The sequence below is a fragment of the Bubalus bubalis genome, chromosome 1 (assembly GCF_019923935.1).
Source record: "Bubalus bubalis isolate 160015118507 breed Murrah chromosome 1, NDDB_SH_1, whole genome shotgun sequence".
Lineage (NCBI taxonomy): Eukaryota > Metazoa > Chordata > Mammalia > Artiodactyla > Bovidae > Bubalus > Bubalus bubalis.
The window spans coordinates 30,064,708-30,074,400 of NC_059157.1; the positions used below are offsets into that span (position 1 = coordinate 30,064,708).

Here is a 9,693-nt window from a genome sequence, read left to right on the forward strand (position 1 = left end):
TCCCCAGTATTTAAGTATTTCCTTATCCTAGGATTTTTTTTTTAATAACACTTGCTTTATTCCTGTTATTACTTAAATCAGTGTTTAATAGATGTTATCCAAGAGATCTTTTTTGTTCATCTGTACTATTGAATAGCAATATGTTGCTATTTTAATACAGGATGTCATTTTCTCCAAATACTTGCTTTTACCAACTCTTTCCTTTTTCAGTCAGCAAGACATTCTGCGTTGTTACCTCCAAAAAAGAAAACATTCAGAAAGCAAAGAAAATAAGGAGTCTATTGTTAACATTCAGATTTCCCAAGGAAGAGAAAGAAATCGCATCTACACAGGAGATTTGGTAGAGTACCCAAAGGGAAAGCAGAACTTCCTGCCCATCCCACACCTTTCCAAAAATTATATCAAGTTCCCAAACCTGAGGAGAAAGGAGGCGCTAGAGAGAACGCAAGGAGTGAGATGTTCATCTGGGTCTTGAGAAGACCGGGCCATGTACACTTCCCAGTCCAGGGAGGCAGCGAGCAGCCAGGGAGACGTGGCTGGATGGAGTTTTAGGACACAGGTCAGAGACAGCCTTGCAGAGTTCATCCAGCATGAAATGGAACAGGAGAACACATTCCAGGCCCCTGCAGGTTAGCCTGCATGCGTGAAGGACTCTAGAAAACCCCTGCGTGTTCCTCCTGCCCCTGCGTGGTGTGGGAGCAGCCCCAGAACATTCTGTAACCAAGGACACCAAAGTCAGCTGAGGCAGAGCCAGACCCGAAGAGCCCCGGGGCTGGAAATGAGGCAAGTGTCGGGCGTGACTTTGAGGGGCAATGACAGGAGACCAGAAGGGAATAAGGAAGGGCCTGGCAGCTGGGGCCAGTGCCGGGATATCCAGGCCACACACCCTTCCTCCGCAGCATTGGCGCTACCGTCAGACATCCCTGGAATGTAGATAGAATCCATCCAAGGGCGGTGGAGAAATAAATGGGGACCCAAACTTCTTCCACCGCTTGGCAGAATGGAGTCCGCTGAGTCTGTGGGGAAACCTTTATACCTACAATAGTATTATCTTAGTTTTAAAAAACAATATACTAAAGGCATATCATGATTTTGGAAACCACTGAGGTTCATCCCGTCAAACAGATTTCTTTAAGAAGGAGATGCAGAAGACTTAGTTGAGGGAGAGAGGACCTTCAGGGTGGTTTACTGTATAAATCTCTGCAAAACTCCAGCTTATGCCTTCCTTGTTCTTGTTGTTTCGTCTCTAACTCGTGTCTGACTTTTTTGACACCCACCAGGCTCCTCTCTGTCCATGGGATTTTCCAGCAAGAATCCTGGAGTAGGTTACCATTTCCATCTCTAGGGGATCTTCCTGACCCAGGGATTGAACCCAAATTTCCTGCATTGGCAAGCAGATTCTTCTCCACTTCTCCATAAGGCCACCAGGGAAGCCCTTATGCATTTTCATTATATGGCTAAACTAAATAAGTGCAGTAACTGACTCTTTTTAACATATAAGCTCCATGATGTGTTAAACATAATAATTATTCAATGAATGGTTGTTAAATGAATAGGGAAATAGCACACCTCAGTTTCTAATCCACTAGTTCATTTATTTTTTTTTTTTACAATGAACCTGTGTGACATTTTATTTATTTATTTTTATTGAAGTATAATTGATTTACAATGTTGTGTTAAGTTCTGCTATACAACAACGTGATTTATATATATATGAATCACTTATATACATATGTATACATAAAAATACATATTCTTTTTAACATTCTGTATATATTCTTTTCCATTATGGTTTATCACAGGGTATTGGATATAGGTCCCTGTGCTAGACAGTAACACCTTGTTGTTTATTCATTCCTGTGTAATAGCTTGCATGTGTGTGTGTGCGCTTAGTCGCTCAGTCGTGTCGGATTCTTTGTGACCCCATGGACTGCAGCCCATCAGGCTCCTCTGTCCATGGGGATTCTCCAGGCAAAAATGCTGGAGTGGGTTGCATACTCTAACCTCAGACTCCCAACCCATCCCTCCCCCATTTTTCCCTCCTTCTTGGCAACTGCAAGTCTGTTTTCTATCTCTGTGAGTGTTTCCATTTTGTAGATAAGATCATCTGGGTCTTATTTTAGATCCCATGTATAAGTGATACTATATAGTATTCACCTTTCTCTTTCTGTCTAGTGCACCAGCTCTTAAATTGGTCAATAATGGAGCACCTGGAGGCCACCCTAACTTCTGTGGAGCACTATGAAATGCAGGTAGTTGAAATTTCATCAATAAAGCAGGAGTAAACCAGCAGAGACACAATGTCTACAATGTGCGTCTGCTGTGCAAAATCATCGCCACCTCAGTGGTTGATTTGTCAGTTTCTCCTTGTAGTTCTGTCAAATTTTCCTTTATATATTTTCAGGCTTTGTTCTTAAAGACATACAAAATTTGAATTGTTTTACCTTCTCAGTGAATCTAGCTTTTATCCTTAAGTTTCAGTCCTCTTTATCAGTAGTGATATTTGTCCCCTAAATTCTTCATCTCCTAAAGGAACAGAGCAATAGCTGATTTTCTTTGGTTTGCATTTGTCTAGTTTCTCTTGTTCTACTCCTTTTCTTTCAACCATGCTGTATGTTTGAGGTGTGTTTTCTTTTTCCTTTTTTAAAAAAGTCTAAATTGATACTTTTATCTTTTGTCTGGAAAGCCTGGATCCATTTCCATTTGTTGTGACCACTGGTATTTTTTTATAGGCTCAAAGGAAGTTGCAAAGGAATCACTACACATATTTTAAATTTTTATTTTTGCCATTTCATTTTATAATTTCTATTTGTCCTCCTTGTTCATGTCCTTGAAAGTTACAATTTACATTACTTTTTACCATGAATGTTCTATGTCAACCATTATATATGTATCTGAGTTATATCAGTTCAGTTCAGTTCAGTTCAGTCGCTCAGTCGTGTCCGACTCTTTGCGACCCCATGAATCGCAGCACGCCAGGCCTCCCTGTCCATCACCATCTCCCGGAGTTCACTCAGACTCACGTCCATCGAGTCAATGATGCCATCCAGCCATCTCATCCTCTGTCGTCCCCTTCTCCTCCTGCCCCCAATCCCTCCCAGCATCAGAGTCTTTTCCAGTGAGTCAACTCTTCGCATGAGGTGGCCAAAGTACTGGAGTTTCAGCTTTAGCATCATTCCTTCCAAAGAAATCCCAGGTGCTAATAACACTATGCTGCTACTGCTAAGTCGCTTCAGTCATGTGTGACTCTGTGCGACCCCACAGACGGCAGCCCACCAGGCTTCCCCATCCCTGGGATTCTCTAGGCAAGAATATGGGAGTGGGTTGCCATTTCCTTCTCCAATGCATGAAAGTGAAAAGTCAAAGTGAAGTCACTCAGTCGTGTCCGACTCTTAGCGACCCCGTGGACTGCAGCCCACCAGGCTCCTCCGTCCATGGGATTTTCCAGGCAAGAGTACTGGAGTGGGGTGCCTTACTGGTGATTAATTATTTTAGGTGGCTACGGTTTTGCCAGGTTCTGAGAGTGCCAAGTTTCCCCTCTTGGTCTATATAGGCATTGAGTATCTCTCTGGACTGTGATGCCAATTTACTACCTGCTGAAGGAAACACTGAAGTAAAATAAATAAGGAAGTGACACAGCAATCAAATATGCATAGCTTGCCATGAATAATAAACGCTCAGGAAAAATTGTTTGAATGTCATAGCATTACTCAATGTAGCCACTAGAGGGCGATCTCATACAGCTATTACACCATCATGTTTGTGAGGGATGGCATAAGAAAATTCTTAAGGCCACAGACTGCTTGGCTTAAATAATAAATGGATTTTCTCACAATTCTAGAGGGTAGGAGTCTCAAATCCAATATATCAGCAGCTTTGGTTTCTGATGGCTGCCTTCTTGCTGTGTCCTGATCACATCTCCCTGGGGGAGGGAGTGGGCTGCACTCGGGCCCGGGGCGGCAAACTTACAGCCAGGGGTGCCCCGAGCCGACCTCCGGCACGCTTCGCTCCTCTCCGCCTTGCCAGGCCTCTGCCTCCGGCTTCTGGAGAGGCGATCCGCGAGGGGATGCTGGGGGTGGCATGTTGCCGTGGCAACCCGATACCTGCAGGGAGCGGCGCCCAGCGCCTCCGGGCTCCTCGGAACAGGAGAGGGGACTCCGGGGAACCTGCGGCCGGGCCGCACGGCTGAGGGTGTGTGGTCTAGGGGCGCGGCGCGGCCGAAGAGAGGCCGAGAGAAAGCCGGTGACAGAGACCAGCGCCTCCTGCTTTCTCAGCGCCTGGCTTTCAGCCCCAGGAGCCCGGCGCGCGCGGACTCCCGGCGGCGCCGCCTGGCCGCTGGGGAGCGCGGGTCAGCCTGGAACACTGGTCCGGGATGCGCGCGCCCGCTTCCGCTCCGCCAGTGCGGTCTGCGCGCCGGACCCGAGCCGGAGAAGACTATGCCCGGAGGGCCTCACAGTGGCCCCAGCCCTCCCTGGGGTGGGGGGAGGGTGCGGGGCTGGGGAGGCCCCCGGTGGCCCCGGCCCGCAGGTAGGCATCCCAGGGTCAGCGCCGCCGAGCTTCCGCGGCCCCGCACAGGATGCTCGTCCTGCATCCTTGAGACGCGGAAACAGCCGCATCACGAACTTGCTAAATCCAGCCTCCTACCCACTCTAGTATTCTTGCCTGGAGTGTCCCATGGACAGAGGAGCCTGGCAGGCTACAGTCCATGGGGTCGCACAGAGTCGGACACGACTGAGTCGGTCGCACTGAGTCGGATACACACACACACACACTGGCCCCTCACTGGTCCCCAGGGGTTCCTTGATTCGGTTGTCAAGTCTGCCACCCTGCAGGCCACTGATCTCCCCCTAAACTTGATTTAGCCCTGACTTTGTGCAGCACACCTTACCTAAGCCTTTACAGCCATCATGGCATTTAATTCTTTCAGCAAAATCCAGGTAGGTGGTTCAGTTCATTACACTCGCTCAGTTGTGTCAGGCTCTTTGGGACCCCATGGACCGCAGCTCGCCAGGGCTCCCTGTCCATCACCAACTCCCGTTTTTACCCAAACTCATGTCCATCGAGTCCGTGATGCCATCTAACCATCCCACCCTCTTTCGTCCCCTTCTCCTCCTGCCTTCAGTCTTTCCCAACATCATGGTCTTTTCAAATGTGTCAGTTCAGGTGGCCAAAGGATTGGAGTTTCAGCTTCAGTATCAGTCCTTCCAATGAGTATTTAGGATTGATTTCCTTTAGAATGGACTGGTTGGATCTCCTTGCAGTTCAAAGGACTCTGAAGAGTCTTCTCCAACACCACAGTTCGAAAGCATTAATTCTTCCGAGCTCAGCTTTCTTTATAGTCCAACTCTCACATCCATATGGATGTGATTTCCATGTGATCCACATGGAAAAACCATAGCCTTGACTAAATGGACCTTTGTTAGCAAAATATTGTCTCAGCTTTTTAATATGCTGTCTGGGTTGGTCATAACTTTCCTTCCAAGGAGTAAGCATCTTTTAATTTCATGGCTACAATCATCAACTGCAGTGATTTTCGAGCCCCCCCCCCCCCCGAAATAAAGTCAGCCACCATTTCCCCATCTATTTGCCATGAAGTGATGGGACTGGATGCCATGATCTTAGTTTTCTGAATGTTGAGCTTTAAGCCAACTTTTTCACTCTTCTCTTTCACTTTCACCAAGAGGCTCTTTAATTCTTCTTCACTTTCTGCCCTAAGAGTGGTGTCATCTGCATATCTGAGGTTATTGATATTTCTCCCAGCAATCTTGATTTCAGCTTGTGCTTCTTCCAGCCCAGCGTTTCTCATGATGTACTCTGCATATAAGTTAAATAATCAGGGTGACAATATACAGCCTTGATGTACTCCTTTTCCTATTTGGAAAAAGTCTGTTGTTCCATGTCCAGTTCTAACTGTTGCTTCCTGACCTGCATACAGGTTTCTCAAGAGGCAGGTCAGGTGGTCTGGTATTCCCATCTCTTTCAGAATTTTCCACAGTTTATTGTGATCCACACAGTCAAAGGCTTTGACATAGTCAAAGCAAAAATAGATGTTTTTCTGTAACTCTCTTGCTTTTTCGATGATCCAGCGGATGTTGGCAATTTGATTTCTGGTTACTCTGCCTTTTCTAAAACCAGCTTGAACATCTGGAAGTTCACAGTTCATGTATTGCTGAAGCCTGGCTTGGAGAATTTTGAGCATTACTTTACTAGCGTGTGAGATGAGTGCAATTGTGCGGTAATTTGAGCATTCTTTGGCATTGCCTTTCTTTGGGACTGGAATGAGAAGTATTTTCATTCCAAAAGGTAGGTCGTGTTACCTCTATTTTGAGGGGAAGATGCTGCAGGCTGGGAAGAGACCCCTGCCCCGTATAACCTCTAGGCCAGGGCGGAAGTACCAAGCCCCTCCAGCTGTGGCCTGGTTTCCATTGCCACATGAGTGCAGCTCGTAAAAATTCCCAACCACTCATCCTCAGGGAGAATTTCATTCAGTTCAACAGTTGAGACCAAGCAGAAGCCTATCTTTGTAGGTGGCTCTCTCCTTACCCTCTAAGAGGGGATTGGAAACAATCTTTCTAAGCTCTGTTCAAACCAGAGATATAATGTGTCATGGATCTATGGCATTACACTTTATTGACATATAATAACCAACTTTTAATATCTTCCCAGGTGGCTCAGATGGTAAAGCGTCTGCCTACAATGCGGGAGGCCTGGGTTTGATCCCTAGGTCGGGAAGATCCTCTGGAGAAGGAAATGGCAACCCACTCCAGTATTCTTGCCTGGAGAGTCCCATGGATGGAGGAGCGTGGTAGGCTACAATCCATGGGGTCGCAGAGAGTCGGACGGGACTGAGCGACTTCACTTTCACTTTAATAACACTTTATCGTTGGAAGAATCTCTCCCTACTTTATTATATTTCATGTCATAATCACAATTTACACTATGAAGTGAGTGATTGTCTTTATTTTACGTGGATGTAAACTGAAGCCCAGAGAGGGTCAGCAGTTTTGCCCAAGGTCACACACCTATTAGGCAGTTGGTTCCTTATTTCATGCCCCCCATACCTGCAGTAATACAGATATTTCTCTAAAGTAGCCCACATTCCAGCCATCACAATGTACACAAATGTTGTCCCACCGATCATACAGTAGGGAGGGTCCAGGGGTTAGGGACCATCTGCCCTCTGCTCTCATTCCTCCCTTCTCCTTTCTGACCCCACTGCCCAGCATGGCACCTGGCATACGGTGGACCCTCAGTGAATGCTTGTTGAATGGATGAATCCTAGCCTTGCTTTGTAATTGTCTCTCAGCTTTCCCTTCTGTTAGCCAGGCCCCTGTGTTAGATTCCTCTTCCAGTTCTGGTAAGCTTCAACACAGATGTCATAAGAGCCATTTGTTGAATTGCTACAGTCTGTCCTAGGCTCTTTATACAATGTACCATTTATTCCTTGCCTTCCCTGGTGGCTTCCCTGGTGGCTCAGATGGTAAAGAATCCACTGGCAAAGCAGGAGACCTGGGTTCGATCCCTAGGTTGGGAAGATCCCCTGAAAGAGGAGCAACCCACTCCAGTATTCTTTCCTGGAGAATCTCTGTGGACAGAAGAGCCTGGCACGCTACAGCCCATGGGGTTGCAAAGAGTCGGACACAGCTGAGAGACTAAGCGCATAGCATTTACTCCTTAACAACCCTGTGAGGTGAGAGTTATTTCTTCCATTTTTTTTTAATTTAATTTTATTTTTAAACTTTACACAATTGTATTAGTTTTGCCAAATATCAAAATGAATCTGCCACTGGTATACATGTATATATTTCTTCCATTTTATAAGAGAAGAGACAGACTCAGAGAGAGAATTAGAAGTTACAAACTGTAGAGTCACAGAGTCTATTCAGTGTCAAACCCCAGGGCCTGTACTATTGAACCACCGTGTTGGTGCTGTTTTTTTGGATTTTGCATTTCTGATCTCGACCTTGAGCCAAGAATGAATCATATATATATATGATTATGATTGCTCTAAGGGCAAGAAAGGAGCAGTTACTTGGTGTATTTCTCCATAATTGTGTGTTAGTCGCTCAGTTATGTCTGACTCTTTGCGACCCCATGGACTGTAGCCAGCCAAATTCCTTTGTCCATGAAATTCTCCAGGCAAGAATACTGGAGTGGGTTGCCAGTATATAATGGGTACATGTGGTCCTGCAACAGAAATATTTTTTTTCAAGCCCCACATCAAGACACAACGGTCTGTTAAAGAATTTTTAAATAATTATTCATCTTTTAACTTTTTTATTTTATTTTTTAAATTTTATTCATCTTTTTAAATGAAATGAAGAGAGAACTCTCTTAAACTTTTATTTTCTATGCAGTAGTTAGCTGTTTAAAAATAATTGTGTCTTCTAATATTCCCTTTCGTCTTTGAAACATGATCACCCTTCCAGGTTATTTCTTTGTTCAGAAGGTACCCAGTACTTTGTTAGGGATTGTGCTTCTTCAGTTTTGTTTGGAAGATGCATTCCACACATGGTCAAGACTTTCCGTTCTGGGCATGGGGCTCCTATTGGCGGGATGAAAGGATTCTTTAGGTTAATGGGGGAATTTGATTCCTGGGCCACACAGATCCAATACGGTGGAGTTAACCAGCAAAGCACCAATGAGATTTTAGTTCAGCTCCTGGCTGTTATGTAGCATTCTCATCTCCTAGTCTGTAAGGAAGATGTCATTAGTTTATAATTCATTGAATAACCACTAATGAAGAACCTCTTGATCTTAGTGCCCAAATTAATTAATTAGTTCAAGGAACATGTATTATGAGTCTACCATGTGCCCTATTCTCATTTAGAGACACTTTTAATACACATAGCTCCTGAGCTGGTGAAAAAAAAAAGAATCAGTGATTTTTAGAGCTAAGGGTAAGGGCCCTGAGCAATCATGTAGTGTTTTTGTTTTGTTTTGTTTTGTTTTACTTCTTATTTATGAGAAACTGAAGCCCAGAAGGGGACTCAGAGTCAAACAGCTAGTTAGTAATTGCTGCTGCTGCTGCTGCTAAGTCGCTTCAGTCGTGTCCGACTCTGTGCAACCCCATAGACAGCAGCCCACTAGGCTCCTCTATCTCTGGGATTCTCCAGGCAAGAACACGGGAGTGGGTTGCCATTTCCTTCTCCAATGCATGAAAGTGAAAAGTGAAAGTGAAGTCGTTCAGTCGTGTCCGACTCTTAGCGACCCCATGGACTGCAGCCTACCAGGCTCCTCCACCCATGGGTTGATATTCCTGGAATTTCCCTGGTGGTCCAGTGGTTAAGACTCTGCACTTTCAATGCAGGGGACATAGGTTTGACCCCTGGGCAGGGAACATAGATCCTGCATGCCACAAGACACAGCTCAAAAAAAAAAAAAAAAAGAAACATATATATAGAATTGAGATGCCAGCTTCTGACCTCCTGACCCAGGGCACTGGGGCAGTAGTCCAAACAACAGAACGTTTGTCAAGGAGTGTACCACACAGTCTCGGATTATATGTGGGTTTCGTTTGAAGAGGGACACAGAGAATCCCCCTCAACTTGCTTTTTATTCATATTTCATTTCTCCTAATTTACTTGTCAGCATGATTTTCAGTCTTCATACCTGCCCTGGTTTTGAATCAAGGGGAGAAAAGTCCAGAGATTTCCAGCCCAAAGTGATGTCAAGCTTGACAGCGTGTTCAAC

General features: G+C 45.3%; 1 non-coding gene across 1 annotated transcript; it reads left to right on the top strand.

The window, feature by feature from the left end:
• Nucleotides 1-9,267: 9,267 nt before the first annotated feature.
• TRNAE-UUC lies at nucleotides 9,268-9,340 on the top strand. The gene has a single exon. It is a non-coding gene; the product is annotated as a tRNA-Glu (tRNA).
• The last annotated feature ends 353 nt before the right edge of the window (nucleotides 9,341-9,693 follow it).